The sequence below is a fragment of the Artibeus jamaicensis genome, unplaced genomic scaffold, assembly GCF_021234435.1.
Source record: "Artibeus jamaicensis isolate MK-2021 breed Jamaican fruit bat unplaced genomic scaffold, CSHL_Jam_final scaffold_847, whole genome shotgun sequence".
NCBI lineage: Eukaryota > Metazoa > Chordata > Mammalia > Chiroptera > Phyllostomidae > Artibeus > Artibeus jamaicensis.
This window is the reverse complement of record NW_026522057.1, coordinates 28,690,917-28,705,347: the sequence shown is the minus strand read 5'-3', so window position 1 is coordinate 28,705,347 and position 14,431 is coordinate 28,690,917.

Below are 14,431 nucleotides of genomic sequence, written 5' to 3'. Positions count from 1 at the left end.
GCGTGTTACAATGGCGTGTTACAGTAGTCATGGTTGGAATATGCTGCATGACGACAAACATTATTAAAATTAGTTTTTCCTGCTCGTTCAGATTTAGTTCTTTTGGGACGTGGCTACTAGAAAAGCCTTAAACGGCTCAGTTCGCGTTGGTACCCGGGCAAATCCACCTATCGGGCGGTGCCGTTCCACACGATGCTGAGGCGGAGGTGTGTGCCTTGTCCCACTTCACGGGGAACACTGAGTGTCAGAGGGTGGGGCTACTGAGCGAAGAGACAGGACTTAAACCCAGGTCCCTAAGACTCCCGGTCCGTGCTCCAACCATTGGACTACACTGCCCCGTGGTGCCCCCATGGTGCCTGGCACAGTGAGGTGCTCGGCACCTATGAATGGATCCCTCCATTGTCATTTAAGTGCCCCCTTCCCCAGCTGGCCCCAGGCTGACATAAGTGTACAGGAAACCTGCCTTGTTGTCATTCCTCAGGTGACCTCCTCACCTGTGAGTCCCCTCCAATTAACCCTTTAGACTCAGGAAGGCAGCGCCCCCTGCCCACCATCTCCCAACCACAGGCCTGGCTGTATAAAGGCTGCCACTCCCAGGAAGCAGCTGTGGCCTTGAACGCCCTGCCCACGCGAGCCCAGCCCTCCCGGGAGCCTCTGCGTGCTTGGGCAATTGCGGCAGGCTGGGCTGGGCTGGACCCCTCACCAGGGAAGCCTGCGGAAAGGCCAGATTCGGCCCACACCTGGCCAAGAGCCAGAAGGGCATGTTCTGGGCAAACGCCGGTGGCCCCAGGAACCATCCGCCAACCCTGCTCCAACACCCATCAGAGACGCACAGGTGGCCTGGCCAAGAAACGCGGCCCAAAGCCCCGCAGGGTATCCTGGGGGAGGGCCATCTCCTGGGGAGAAAGGACCGTGGACCATGGCCTCTGACGTCTGCCCCGCCCCTGGACCAGAACGTCTCTGGCATCTTCCGCTGAGGCCTGGAGACCCCATCTACGGCCCAGCCCACCCACAGCCCCCCGGGCTCAGTGAGAGGAGGGGGGTGGACGCACTCAGAGTTCCTTCCTGGGGCTGGAGAAACTGTCCACACAGTTCCTGCCCCCAGGCCTGGCGCCAGCTGACCACTTCCTCTGGCTGTGGCTGCTGTGGGCACCTGCCCATTCGTCCACCATGGGCTTCCTCTCCGGGCTCCTCAGAGGAACCGAGAGTGGCCAAGAGGGGAACGGGAGCAGGGCTGCGGAAATGGGCTCGAGATTCCGAGTCAGGACAGTCACACTCTGGGCACCAGCCTCACCCCCGTCATGGGGCTGGGCTGGCACCGGGCTCGCCACCCACCCTCGGTGGGCCCCGGCCAGGGCCCGGCCGACTGCAGAGGACAGAGCCCACACAGGCAGCTGTGTGCCTGGCTCACCGCCCCGGCCTACCCCCGCTCAGCCCCAGGGTCTGCTCGTGTGCCCCCACCCCCCACTGTGTGCTGGGGCCTCTCCCAGCGGGGGCGGAGTGGGCCCAGTGACACAGGGGTAAACAGTACCCTGTCCTGTGGCTCCAAGGCTGAGGGCCACAGTTGCCTATCTGGGTGCTACCACTCCAGACCTTGCTGAGTCTTCCCTTCCAGAAGGGGACACTAAGAATTGTCCCTGCTTCAAAAGGTGGATATGGAGATGGCAGGAGCCAAGGCTTTCGAAAGCCCTGGTGCCGGACAAGTCCCTTCAATGGGGACCGTCTGGCCTGGGGACTTTGCGGGGCAGGCAGGCTTCACAGAAGCTGCTCTAGAGCGACGCTGAGTGGCCAGGGCACCCAGAGTGGCCAGGGCACCCCACAGAGGACCCAGCAGGAGTTAGTGTGGGCTCCTCTCAAAGACATAGGGGAAGGGAGAGAGCCCTGGGAGACCAGGGCTCACAACCTGTCTGGGGGAGAATAGAGACCCTGCTGCCCCCCGGGCTTGTGGCTGGGACTGGCTAAGCGACCTCAGGCAAATCTCTGGCCCCGTGAGGACCTCGACCACCTCATCTGCCTCAGGTAGACAGGAACCTGCGGGTGGAGCAGCACAAGCGGTCAGGACTCCCCCAGCCTGCCCCTCATGCACTCTGTCCCCAACCCACCCTCTGCCTCCAGAATGGCACTTTCTCCAGCCTGGCCGCCCGCCCATCGGCCCTGCCTGGCCCTCCTCCACCCCCTGCCCAGCATCCGGCTCCTCCTCTCACCTCCTGCCCTGCCCGCCTCCTGCACACACTCTGAAGGTGTCTGGGGGGGGCCTGTGCCCACTGCCCCTCCAAGCAGCCGCACTCCCCTGTCCGCTGCAGCCAGCGAGACGAAGCAGGAGGGGCATCACCACACGAGGGACACCTGTCACTCTCCTTTCTGGGAGCTTTGTGGAACTCACACCCCACGTGGTTCCCTTCCATGGCAGCCCTGGGCCTGTCTGTTACACTTTTGGTCCCCTCCGGCCACGGGAAAAGTCAGGGGAGGCTCAGGCAGGGCAGGGAGGCTGCACCAGGAGAGGCTCCCACTCCCCTGGCCTGGGGCCCGAGACGGGGTGCACAACAATGACGTCATGCCCAGATTTGTCCCTGCTCTGTGCCATCCCTGGGAGTCCTCTCAGTCACCCCACGACGCCGCTGGCATCCCAATGCCCATTTACATGGCCTTCCCAACACCCCACGTCAGGGAAATGGGCATGTAGGCCGGTGGGCAGGTAGGCACAGGCTGCAGGGTTCTGCGTCCCCACTGCCTGTCCTGCCCTTCGAGGGCCTCACTTCCTCACCTGCAAAGGTGTTAACGGGAGAAATGGCACATGTCCTGGGCCTTGGACGTGAAGGTTCCAGAACTCATCCCATTGCTCGGCCCGATCGTGGGGTGGAGGACAGAGGTGGGGCCCAGGCCCAAAGCCCAGCACCCTGGCTGCCCTGCTGCAGGCCCAGCTCTTGGGGCCATTGCTACCCAGCCCAGCAAGCCCACCTCACTGCCCCCCAAGACCCTCGGGGTCCTTGTGTTCAGGCCCCTCTCCTGCACCAGGAGTGGCCTCAGGAGGGGGTCTGGTCCTCACACCACCTCTGAGTGAGGGGCTGACAGCGGCATGGGCGTGTTGACCGGGCACGGGCCCTGGCCAGCGGCAGGCGGCCAGGCGGACCAGGTCTGGGAGCCTCCTGACAGCCCTGCGGAAGGGGGCCCACACCTACCCCCAAGGTCCTCGGTGATGTCCAGGGTGGAGCTCCAGGAGAAGCGCTCCCCAGCCCCCAGCTCCAGCCCGGCCAGGGCACTGGGCAGGGCCTCCAGCTCATAGGTGCCCCGCTTCTTCCAGTAGAAAAACATGCTGAGGCCCAGGGAGCTTCCCCACCAGGCCCGCACCCTCAGAGGCTGGGCGGCGGCCTCGGGGACCCGGGTCCCCGAGGCCTGGGCTCAGGGGGCACAGGGGCTGCAGAGGGGCTGCAGGGACCCTGGGGCTGACCTTGGGCCGGCAGGCTCGGCCCTCCCCAGGGAAGGGGAGCATTCTGGGAGCGGCTGGGGGCCCTGGAGCTGACCAATGGCCAGGGCCCCGGCCCCACACAAAGCGCCTTTCTTCCCCTCCTACAGACATTTTACAAATTTCGACTTCCCGGCCCCCTCGGAGTCCCCACTGCAGGGCTGGGCTGGGCTGGGCTGGCCGTCTGGGGACAGCGGAGGCCCGGAAAAGAGTGCAATTGTTCCGTGGTCTCTCAGCTAAGATAAGTTTCCAGAGGAGAAAAATGTGCTGCCCAGGAGCAGTCCCAGCCGCCCCCCCACCCGCGCCGGACCTCCGACCCCAGCCCCGGCCCCAGCTGGGCCTGCAGGATTTCTCAATGAGGACCGGAAGCACCCATGCGGGTGCTGTGGAATGACCTCTGGAGCAGTCTCCGGCCACCTGACTCGGCACCCTCCCCGGGAAGCTCAAGGCCCATCTCCCAACTGTGCTGAGCAATGGCCTTGGGGGAGGCTCCAGGGGTCAGAGGGCAGGAGCTGCCGGCCAGGCCCTACCCGCAGGCTGCCAGTGAGGCCCCGAATTTGCCCTGTGAGCTCTCACAGAGGGCCCGGCCCCTCCCTGGACTGCCCACACGGCACCAGGCTGCCCTGCCCCCACCCTTGGATTATGCCAGCTGCACCAGAGGCAGCGCCATGCGTGGGGCCCTGGCAGGCTGAAGGCGTGCAGAGAGCCTCTGGCGTGTCCACACGGAGCTTCTGTGCCCCCTGCACTGTGGGCACAAGGGTGGGGACCCAGGGGTGGGTGGGGGCAGGGAGGTCAGAAGGGCTGGCGGGTAGAGGAGCAGGGTAGTGCAAGCCACTCTCGCAAAGAACCATAGAAGAGTTAAAAATGACAGCTACACAGAAAATGAAAGTTACCAGTCGACTTATTCCAAAGCTTTGTAAAAATGGCATATTTTTCTCTTGTTAGAAAAGGAAAACGAAAACCTGCAGTTGCCCGGCGCTCGGGAGAGCCGGGCCTGCCCTCCTCTTGAGTTCTCCCACAGAAGACAAACCCTGGTTCCCCCATGGAGGGGGGTCGCCCTCTGGCACAGCTGAGGGACCGGGCTCAGCTCATAAGCACTGGAATTTGGATCTGAACCCAGGAGCGTCTGGCTTCAAAGCCGCCTGGGGGCCGGGGCAGCCTCCTGGGGCACAGGGCCGGGCAGTCGGAGGGCAGTGGGGCGGCCTCGTGGAGATCCCGAAGTGCCGCATTGCCGAGCCGCCTCTGCCTGACCCTCCTGTGGCCCCCCCGCCTTCCGGAGCCGCTGAGGAGCTGGCCTGGAGCCGGGAGAGGAGTCGGGGCAGAGGTGGATACCTGCCTGCCAGACGCCTGGCAAGAGAGAGGCCGGACAGGAAAGCTGGCAGCAGAGGCTCTGCTTTCCGGGGGTGGGGGCACCCCAGGGCTGTGGCCATCCAGGCAGCCTGAACGCCCCTAGCTGAGGGCTGAGGTGCCAAAAGGCAGCACAGTAATTCAAACCATCTGCCTGCCTGCCCTCCTCCCTGGGCTCAGGGCTCAGGATGGACCAGTGCAGGCCCCCTGGTCCTGGATCCCTGGCACCCGTGTGGCCTGGGCCTGCGCTGCGTCTGTGTCCACAGAGGGTCGGGGGTGCCCAGCTCATGTTCGCGGGCAGGTGACCAGTGTGGGAGTGTCAGGCCGAGCTTGGAAAGTGAGACGGTCTGTTCCCAGCAGCCAAGGCCGGTCTGCGTCCACCCGTCAGAGGCCAGGGCTGCAGGGAGGGGGTGGTCCCCAGCAGTCACCAAGCCCAGATCCTCTGTGCAGGGCCACTCCTGGCGATGGTCTCAGAGCAGCCAGCCCCAAAGCAGCCTCGTGGTGTGGGTGGGCAAGTGGCAAAGATTCCCACCCTTCCTCCACTTCGGGGGGAACGCAAGGAGCCTCTGCCCGCCGCAAGCACCCGTCCGCAGACGCCCAGCTGCGGCCCTCCCTCCCCCGCTCTCCAGGGCGCATGCGCCTCATCCCCAGGGTCTCTCTGTCCCCAGACATGCCTCCTGCTTCCCACCTCCCTGCTTCAGCTGCTGCCGGCCTGTCTGCCAGGGCATCCTCTGGCTTCCACAGAGAGTCACCCACACTTCTTCTGTCCGGGCTGGAGGTCTCCCGGCCCCCGCCCTGCCTCCTTCTTCCCTACACACAAGGGCAGGCCAGCCCCCTGGGCGGTCAGGGCAAGCCCACCAGGCTGGCGAAAGGACCTACAGTGCTCCTGGGAGCCGCAGCAGCCCTAGAACCATCGGGTTCCCCGATGTCAAAGGCTGGGGGACTCCCCTGGCCTTTCAATGGTCTGGGGGATGCCAGGAAACTAGACAGTAGGCAAAAAAGAAAAAAGGAAGAACCTCGATGACTGGTGAGGAGGCCCACAGACGTGGGGGGTTCTTCATGGCCTCCCCCGAGGTGGCAGGGTCGAGGGGGTGGGGGCTGTCTTGCTCGCTGCTGTGTCCACAGCTCCAGGCCAGCAGAGTGACCGACCGTGGCTGTGCCTCCCCCAGGCCAGAGACCCCGCCGAGTGTGGCTCCTACATCGTCCCCTTTGGTCCTCAGGTCTACCCCGGAGGCGGTGCTGTCATCTCACACCCGGGTGAAGAAGCTGAGGCGGGGCCGGGGGAAACCTGCCCAGGGCCACACAGACCAAACAGGGGGACAGGCTGCGGGCCACCTGGCCTCAATGACATAGTCACTGCAGGGTACAGAGGAACAGCCAGAGTCCAGGCGGTCCACGCTGGAAGCCCCCCTCCCACTGCCCCAGGCCCTCTCTCCCGCCTCATCCTCTGGAGTCTCTTGGCTTCTTGGTGGGACAGCCTAAGGGGAGCAAGGAGGCCAGTGGCTGTACCTCCTCTGGACTGCCCCTTGGGGCTGGGGCCAGGACAGAGGGACGTGAGGCTGATGAGCTGGGGCTGCTCTGGCCAGGGCCTTGGGTGAGGGGCGGAGCCGAGCCCGGGCGAACCTCAGCTGGTTCCCTGAGGGCAGAAGTGCCTCCCGAGGCTGCTGAGTAAGGGGCTGGAAGGGGAACCGGAGCAGGTGGCCTGATCCTCCCCCAACCCCACACCCGCTGCCCCCAGCAAGCCACGGACATCAGAGACCTGGGCTGAGCCCCTAGACGCCCTCCCCCTACCCAGCCCGGCTGGCCCCTTTCCTCAGGGCTGCTCTGGAAGGGGAAGGACCCGTCCAGGGTCCTCCCTCAGCCTTACTAGCTGGGCAAACTTGGGCATTGCGCTTCTTGGAGACTCCCATTCCACACCTATGAAATGGTTAAGGAGAGAGCCCCTCCCTCTTGTTCACAGGGGGCTAAGGCGGGGTGCCTGGCAAAGAGCAGGTGCTCGCTCCAGGGGACAAAGACTTGCAGTCTGGCCCCTCCTCACGCCCGCCCCCCAGGCAAGGTCTACCATGAGCCTCTGTGGTCCCCCAGGAGCTGGCCACCACCTCCCTTCCTCCTTCTGGCTCTTTGAAAGGTCCGTCTGGACCTCCAGGGCAGCCAGAAGTGCCAGCTGGGAGCAGAGCTGGTGCTGACAGGCGGTGCCCAGCGCCAGTGCTCGGCTTGCCTTAGAAGCAGCCTCACGGGCTGTGCTGTGCTAAGTGTTCCCAGGTCGGACGGCAGAAAGCAAAGCCAGCAGGAAGAGGCCCGTTATGTAACCCGGCCCTCCAGCTCTCCCGCATCTGCCTGTTGGCCAAGCAGAGAGGACATGTGCCCCGCTGACCACCCCCACCCACCTCACCTCCAGCTCCGGGCAATGAGAAGAATCTGCCGCCACCTGCCAGGGGGCCTGGCGAAGGACCCTTTAGGACCATAGCATGGTGGTGGCCCCTGGTGGGGGCTCAGGCTTGGATGGAGGCCAGCAGGTGGTGGGCGTGCCCCAGACTGGCCCTAGTAGGAGGGGTGAACAGTGGGGCCTGGCGTGGGCGGCCCAGTCCTTCCCCTGTGAGTGACCATTCTGAAGATTGGAGACACGGGCCTGGAGCCTCAGCCACCTCTGGGTCCGATACTGTGGAAGGTGATGGTGGAAAGACCTGGCCTGAGGCCAGCCCAGGGCCGTACCCCTGAGCATGTCCCCACAGTCCTGGCCCCGTGGCCCACCGCCCAGCAGAGCAGGCTGTGCTCACCATGCAGCGAGGGTCTGAGGGTGACCCCCATGTGCCTGTGCTGCCCTTGTGGTGCTTTTTATCAATCTTGGGGGCCCCATAGCTATCCAGGCACAATGGGGCCCAGGACAGGGGTTTCTACTCTGTCCCCAGAGCAGGTGCTGCAAGCTTTTGGGCTGAGGCAAACCCCACACTCGGCTGGGCACCCCAGCCCTCGGGGGTGTGCAGGTGTGTGACCCAGCAGGGGCCGCGTGTGGAGACAGTGCGGAGTACAGAGGGGCCGGACCCCTGCAGCCAGGCCCTCAGAAGCAGAGGCTCCTGCTCAGCCGGGGACCCTGTCTCAGGCTCTTTCTCCAGCTCCTGGCAGGCGCCTGGTTGGGATGCGGACATGGGCCAGGCCCTGGACCCAGAGCCTAATGGTCCCGTTGCTGTGCTCCCGTCACCCCCATTGCACAGCACAGGAAGCTGAGGGAGACCTGCCGGGTCAGCCAGGGGTAGGTGGGGGCTGCGCCAGAGTCTGTGCACCACCCTCCATGGCACTCGCTGCCCCCTCCACGACCAACATGTCTAGGTTACACATGTTCCCGCCACAGCTGAACGGCACCCTGGGCCGCACACGGGGCCCTGGTGGCCCCTCCCAGGTGACCCAAATTCTGAGCTCCTCCTTTCCCTAGATGCCCTTCTATTCTGGACTCTGGGAGCCGGTCAGCCTTGGACAAGCCTCCCTGACCTTTCAGCCCACTGGACACAGGTCTCAGGAAAGTGGGTCCCTCCCTGGGCTTCTCTGAGTACGGAGGACAGCCAGATAATAGTCCCCTCAGACCCAGGCTCAGACCTCAGACCCAGTGTCCAACACACAGTCGAAGATTCCCGGTCAGAATCAAGGAGGTGGGAGGCCCAGTCGCCATCTAGCATTGGGCCGACCATTGTTACCCACCCATCTACCCACCACAGCCTGGGAACAAGTGCAGCTTGGGCTGGGCTGGCCACAGAGCAGCTGCCCACGCCATTCTGAGCTCTGCCTTGAGAGTGGCCCGGCCCCCAGCTCAGGCCACCCCCGTCCTGTCCGGCCCCCCCCTTGCCTCACTCTTGTCCCTGCCAAGCCAGCCTCCCAAGGGCAGCCGGGCACCCAGGGAAAGATCCCAGCTAGAGCTCCTGCCTACTATGTCACCTTGGCCACGCCACTTAGGCTCTCTGGGCCTCAGTCCCCTGCCCCGTGCAGTGGCCACCTCCCAGGGTCGCTGTGGGGTCAGAGGAGTTGGTTCGGACGAGCGGCCTCACACACGGGGTCGGCTGCTGGGGGGCGGCCCAGAGCCGACCTCTCACGACCACAGCAGGGATGCCATGCTAACCTGGTGCTGCTCTGACCAAACGCTGCCCCCCTCCCTGGTGTGGCCGCTCAGGTCCTTTGGGACGCAGCCCCAGCCCCAGGGCCCCACCTTGACTCCTCGCTCTGCTGCAGGTGACACACGGGGATAATGAAGCCTGGTCTCCGTCTAGACTGGGAGCCCCTTGAGGGCAGCTATTGGCTTCATTCTCCCCGGAGGGCGGCCCAGGCCCAGCCGCCCAGAGCAGGTGCCAGAGGAACTCTTGTGGACTTGAACTTGGATCAATCCTCGATAACTGTTTCTCGCCAGGGCTGACTTTCCAAATACCGCCAGGCTTGCTCCAGCCGGGCCCACCTCCACCTCAAAGGTGTAGGTGGCCACCAGGAAGGACCTGCTCAGAGAGCAGCCCACAGGCCTGGAGGCTTGACTTGGGGTCAGATCTGGCCAGACCCTGGGAGGAGCTGAGACCCCATTAGACCCAGGTGCCCTGTCCGCTGGCTGCCGGGCTCTTCCAGCCTGGGTGGGGGAAGAGGAGGAAACAAAAGCCTGTTTTCCCAGTGTCGTCTGCGGCGGCGGCTCCGTGGCCACGTTCCAGGCTCAGTGCGGGCCGCTGGCCACCACCGACTTTTAAACCTGGCCAGACAGACTGAAAGGCTGGGCCTTTTCGAGGGCCAAGTCTGTCCAAGGGACAAAGGCTTCTGGGCCAGGCTCCTGACCACAGAAAGGCAGGCTAGACTTCCAGGACAGCTGGGATTTCAAAGTATCTAGCTCATTGTTGGAACTCCGGCCCCGAGGTTTGGAAACGATCATTATGGTCCCCTTGGATATCCCCAGCAGAGACTCGGGCTGCCTAGGACAGGCCTTGTGGGGTGTTGGCTCACAGAGGACTGACACCCCTTCCTCCAAGCCCAGGAGGCAGGCCCAGCCTAGGGTGGGGCAGCTGCCGGGTCTTAGCCTCTCAGGGCATTGCAGAGAATGCTGGCCCTCAGGGTCCTGGCAAGGTACTGACTGTGTCCTATTCATTTGTATCTCGAGAAAAACAAAGCAGGCAAGGACAGAGAGACTGGCCGTAGGTGTCTGTGGGTGCACGTGGACATTATTTTGGGTGCTCCCCCTCCAAGGATGGTCCCAGTGGGGACTGGACTGAATTGAGACTGGGCTGATGTGAGGTGCGGCTGTCTGGGGAAGAACAGCATCTCGGGCTGAGAAAGCAGCGGGTGCAAAGGTCCCGAGGCCTGGCCTGTGTTCGAGCTGCACAGACCGCCTGGTCCAGTTTGCCCCAGATGGAGACGGTTCCCAGGACACTGGGCTTTCAGTTTTCAAAGCAGGATGATCCCTGGCCAGTGTGGCTCAGTTGGTTGGAGCATCATCCCATAAACCAAAAGGTTGCAGGTTCGATTCCCGGTCAGAGCACATGCCTGGGTTGTGGGTTCTCTCCCAGATTAGGATGCACACCAGAGACAACCAACTGATGTTTCTCTCCCTTTCTACTCCTCTTCTCTCTAAATATAAATAAATAAAATCTTAAAACATACACACACACACACACACACACACTCACACACACGATAGCTGTGGATCCAACAGCAGCTGCAAAAAGACGGTGTGCTTAGTGCTCCGAACATTTGGAGCCTTCGGTGGGGCTCTGCTCCCCACAGGGGTGGGTTAGGGAAATGAGGCTAAGTTTCCCGCCTGGCACAGCCAAAAAAGCTGAATAAAAAACTTTCTTTCATCTTAAAAACTTCAAACCAGCCAAAATACAGAAGAGGAGGACGTCGGGAGGTACCTGCAGATGGTTTTTCCCTCAAGGTATTCGTGTGTTCTGAAGGAAGAGCGGGGAGACCGCGCCCCCCTCTCCCTGGCCCCACAGGCCTAGGGAGCACAGACGTGCGTCCGGAGGGGCCTCTCCAGCCTGACCCTCGATCAGACTACGCCTCAAATCTGTCTTGCAAATAACTTTTAAGATACAATGTCCAACATATAGTCGAAGATAACTAGGCACACGAGTAAGTAAGACCCCATGACCGAGAACCAGCTAGAACACACACGCACAGCACGAGGACACCCCGGGGCGACCGCTCACCAGTGCGGTCACTACCACGCATCTGAGCTCTACACTGACCTAGTGGCAGGCACTGCTACCACTTCCACTTTAAAGAGAATGAAAATTGAAGCTGAGAAAGGCCGGGTTTTGCCTGAGGCCGCACAGCCAGTAGGTAGGACCACAGGCTGGTGGCCTCTGTGGCCTGTGCAAGGCATGCAGTGGGGGCCCTCCACCCTTGGAAGTCCCCAAGGCTGCCAGGGCCTGCAGCTGCCTTGCGCCTCGGGCAGGAGCCACAGCCTTTCAGGAAGGGGAGTGGACAGAGAAATGCCTGGGGACCCTGTCAGGGGACACCTGCCCAGCCACCCACCCTCGTAGGTCAGACACAGGCTCATGGGAGACGATGGCCAGACAGACAGAGAGCATAGAGGGTCAAAACACGGGGCTGGTGTGGGAGCTAGAGGCTTTCGGGATGACGACCCAGAAATAGCTGTGAAAATGCGAGACGCTCCCACCTTCGCCCCAGCAGCTCCACTTGTGGGGACTCGGGCTCTGTCACGAGGGCACAAGGGTTCTGGTGGAAGAGTGGTCACTACCGCACTGTTCACACGAGTGAAGAACTGGAACCCCGCTTCTAGAGGGCCTGTGTAAAAAGTGGGGTGCAGTGACTGTCGGAAAGCCACTTCAGAAACGAGGGAGGCTTTTATGTATTGGCATTTTTTTAAAAAAACAGGTTTTATTTATTTTTAGACAGAGGAGAAGGGAGGGAGAAAGAGAGGGAGAGAAACATCCATGTGTGGTTGCCTCTAATGCACCCCCTACTGGGGACCTGGCCTGCGACCCAGGCGTGTGCCCTGACTGGGAATCAAACCGGCGGCCCTTTGGTTTGCAGGCCAGCACTCAGTCCACTGAGCCACACCAGCCAGGGCTGTACTGGCATTTTTAAATGTCCACAAAATGGGACAAATTGCAAACTGCATGTTTTCTACTATTTCATAACTTTGACCTGGACACACGTGTGTAGCATGTGAGTGGTGCAGTCATGGGAGAAAACCTGAAATACGACTGGAACTAACGGAAAAGCAGAGGACTTCTATCTTCATTCTATGTAACCCTTAAACACTTCATTTGGTTTACTGACTTGAGAATGAGGAAGGGCGAGAAACATCAATTTGGTGTCCAGTTATCGATGCATCCACTGGTTGCCTCTTGGGTGTGCCCTGACCAGGGATCGAACCTGCAACCCTGGAGTATTGGGACAATGCTCTGACCCACTGAGCTACCCAGTCAGGCTCTTTGAACATTCCATAATGGAAATGCATTACTTGTATAAGCAGAACCAAGAGTACATATGCATGTGTATGAGTGCACGTTTATTTATTTGTACGCTAACAAAGGGGCTCAGGTGCCCGCCTTTCGTCCGAGGTACCGCAACGGTCCCCTGACCGCTCGGCTTCTCCTTCACCAGACTCCTCCTCAGACTTCCCGGACCCAAGTTCCAAACTGCTCTCAAAAAGGAGTTTCCTAAGATGCCAGCTGGATCACGCCCCCCCATCCTGCTAAACATGCGTCAGTGCCCCCTGGCCCGAGGGGGAACCCGTGTGGTATGAGATGGCCTGCCAGCCTGTGCACAGCTGCCCAGCGGGACCGCCCTGGGCCGCAGCCCCCGCCCCCACCCAGCCGCCCTGGGACAGCCCTCCACGCCACACTCTGCCTGTCCACTCTCTTCTTGAGGTGCCCTCTGACTCCTCTCCCACAATCCCACCCGGCTTTCTCCCCGGCTGACCTCGGCTGACCCTGCAGGTGATGTCCCTGCTTCAGGAAACCCCTAGGATTGGCGTTCTTAGAGGATTAGCTCTCAGGTACGAACTCACCTGCTCACATCCCTGTCTCTCACTGCACAAACCAATCATGTCCTGTGTCAGGACAAGCCCTCATCACTCCCCCATCAGTGACCTTCTAGGACAGGCTTTTACCTTATTCACCAGCCTCTCCCAAGCCCTGGTACACTTACCACCTGACAGTAAGCGCTCAGTCAATGTGCTGCGTGATTAAATGGGGGACTATGACACATTCACACTTGTCAAACAAACGGTTTAAAGACACAGTCCAGCTAAGGCAGAACTGGTGGCCATGGGGTTTGTGTCCCTTTTTAAAGTCGCTACAAAGGCCAAGTTGAGGACCTGTTCCAAGACATCCTCGCAATGGGAACACAACGGTAATGAACACAACGTGACAATGTGAAGGGCAGGGCAAGTTCGTGAGTTTTTTTTAAAGATTTTATTTATTTTAGGGACGGGGGAGGGAGGGAGAAAAAGATGAAGAGAAACATCAGTGTGTGGTTGCCTCTCACGAGGCCCTACTGGGGACCTGGCCAGCAACCCAGGCATGTGCCCCGACTAGGAATTGAACTGGCAACTCCTTTGGTTCCTAGGCCGGTGCTCAACCCACTGAGCCACACCAGCCAGGTCTGCCAGCTGGTCAATTCTTAAGCCTGGCTCTTGCTCTTCCTTCTGTCCGGAGTGGATGGCTGAGACAAAAGCCTCCCTACTCTGCCTGCTCAGGAGACAGGACAACTCTCTGCACCCACAGGCTCAGGGCCAAACCTGGAGGGGCCGGGTGACCCTGGGCTTCCATGCCCTGGCCTTTCATGAACTCACAGATCCGTGAGGACATAATGGGCACAGCAGCAGGAGTTCTTAAAAGCGCCTAGACTGATTCAGCAAGCATGGGCTCTCTGGGGCCCCTCCGAGATCCCCGGTCTCCTCTCCCGGCTCATGTTCATCACCCCTCCTTTCTGGACAAGAAGAAAACATACTCACTGGTTCCAGGACGAAGGCTTAGCCAGCTGTGAAGTGACCCATACTTTGTCAGGACTGAATTCATGCTTGACCTCTGGGGCGGGGCCACCTCGCCTGGCCCCCAAGTCTTGTGCTAGACCTGTAGGTCTGTGTTCCTCTGTCCAGCTGCGGTCCCAACCCTGGAGGCCTTCTCCCAGACTCAGCCCCATCTTAGTTTCTGCAGCTGAATCCGTCTGCACAGAAAACCACGGAGCTCTCAGCTGGGCCAATTAACTTCCCTCCACCACAGGCCCCCTGGGCACCATAGATTATAATGGATGAACTTCGTGGCCACGGTTTGCACTGTGCTTCCCTGCCAGTGGTTTTTTCCCCTTGGATTTTCCATTCCCAGGTACCCATTTGCTCCCTGGAATGGAGTTCTCACCCGGCTGCCTGCCTTGGCGCCCCTTCCTTTCCCAGAAAGCGATGCCACGGAGACCCTGGTCTCTGCAGTCCCAGCAGCAGCCCCTCAGTTAGCCGCCCTGGTGAGAAGGAAGGCCCGAAAGTTTGGTGGCTTCTCCCTGCCCAGCAGACGGTCATATCCTGGACACCAAGCCAGTTCCACAGTGTTAGTAAAACCCAAGCCACAGTCCGCAGAGCACCACAGCATCGGGGCTGGTTGCCACGGCAACCCTGGGCTTCCCAGACCGACACAT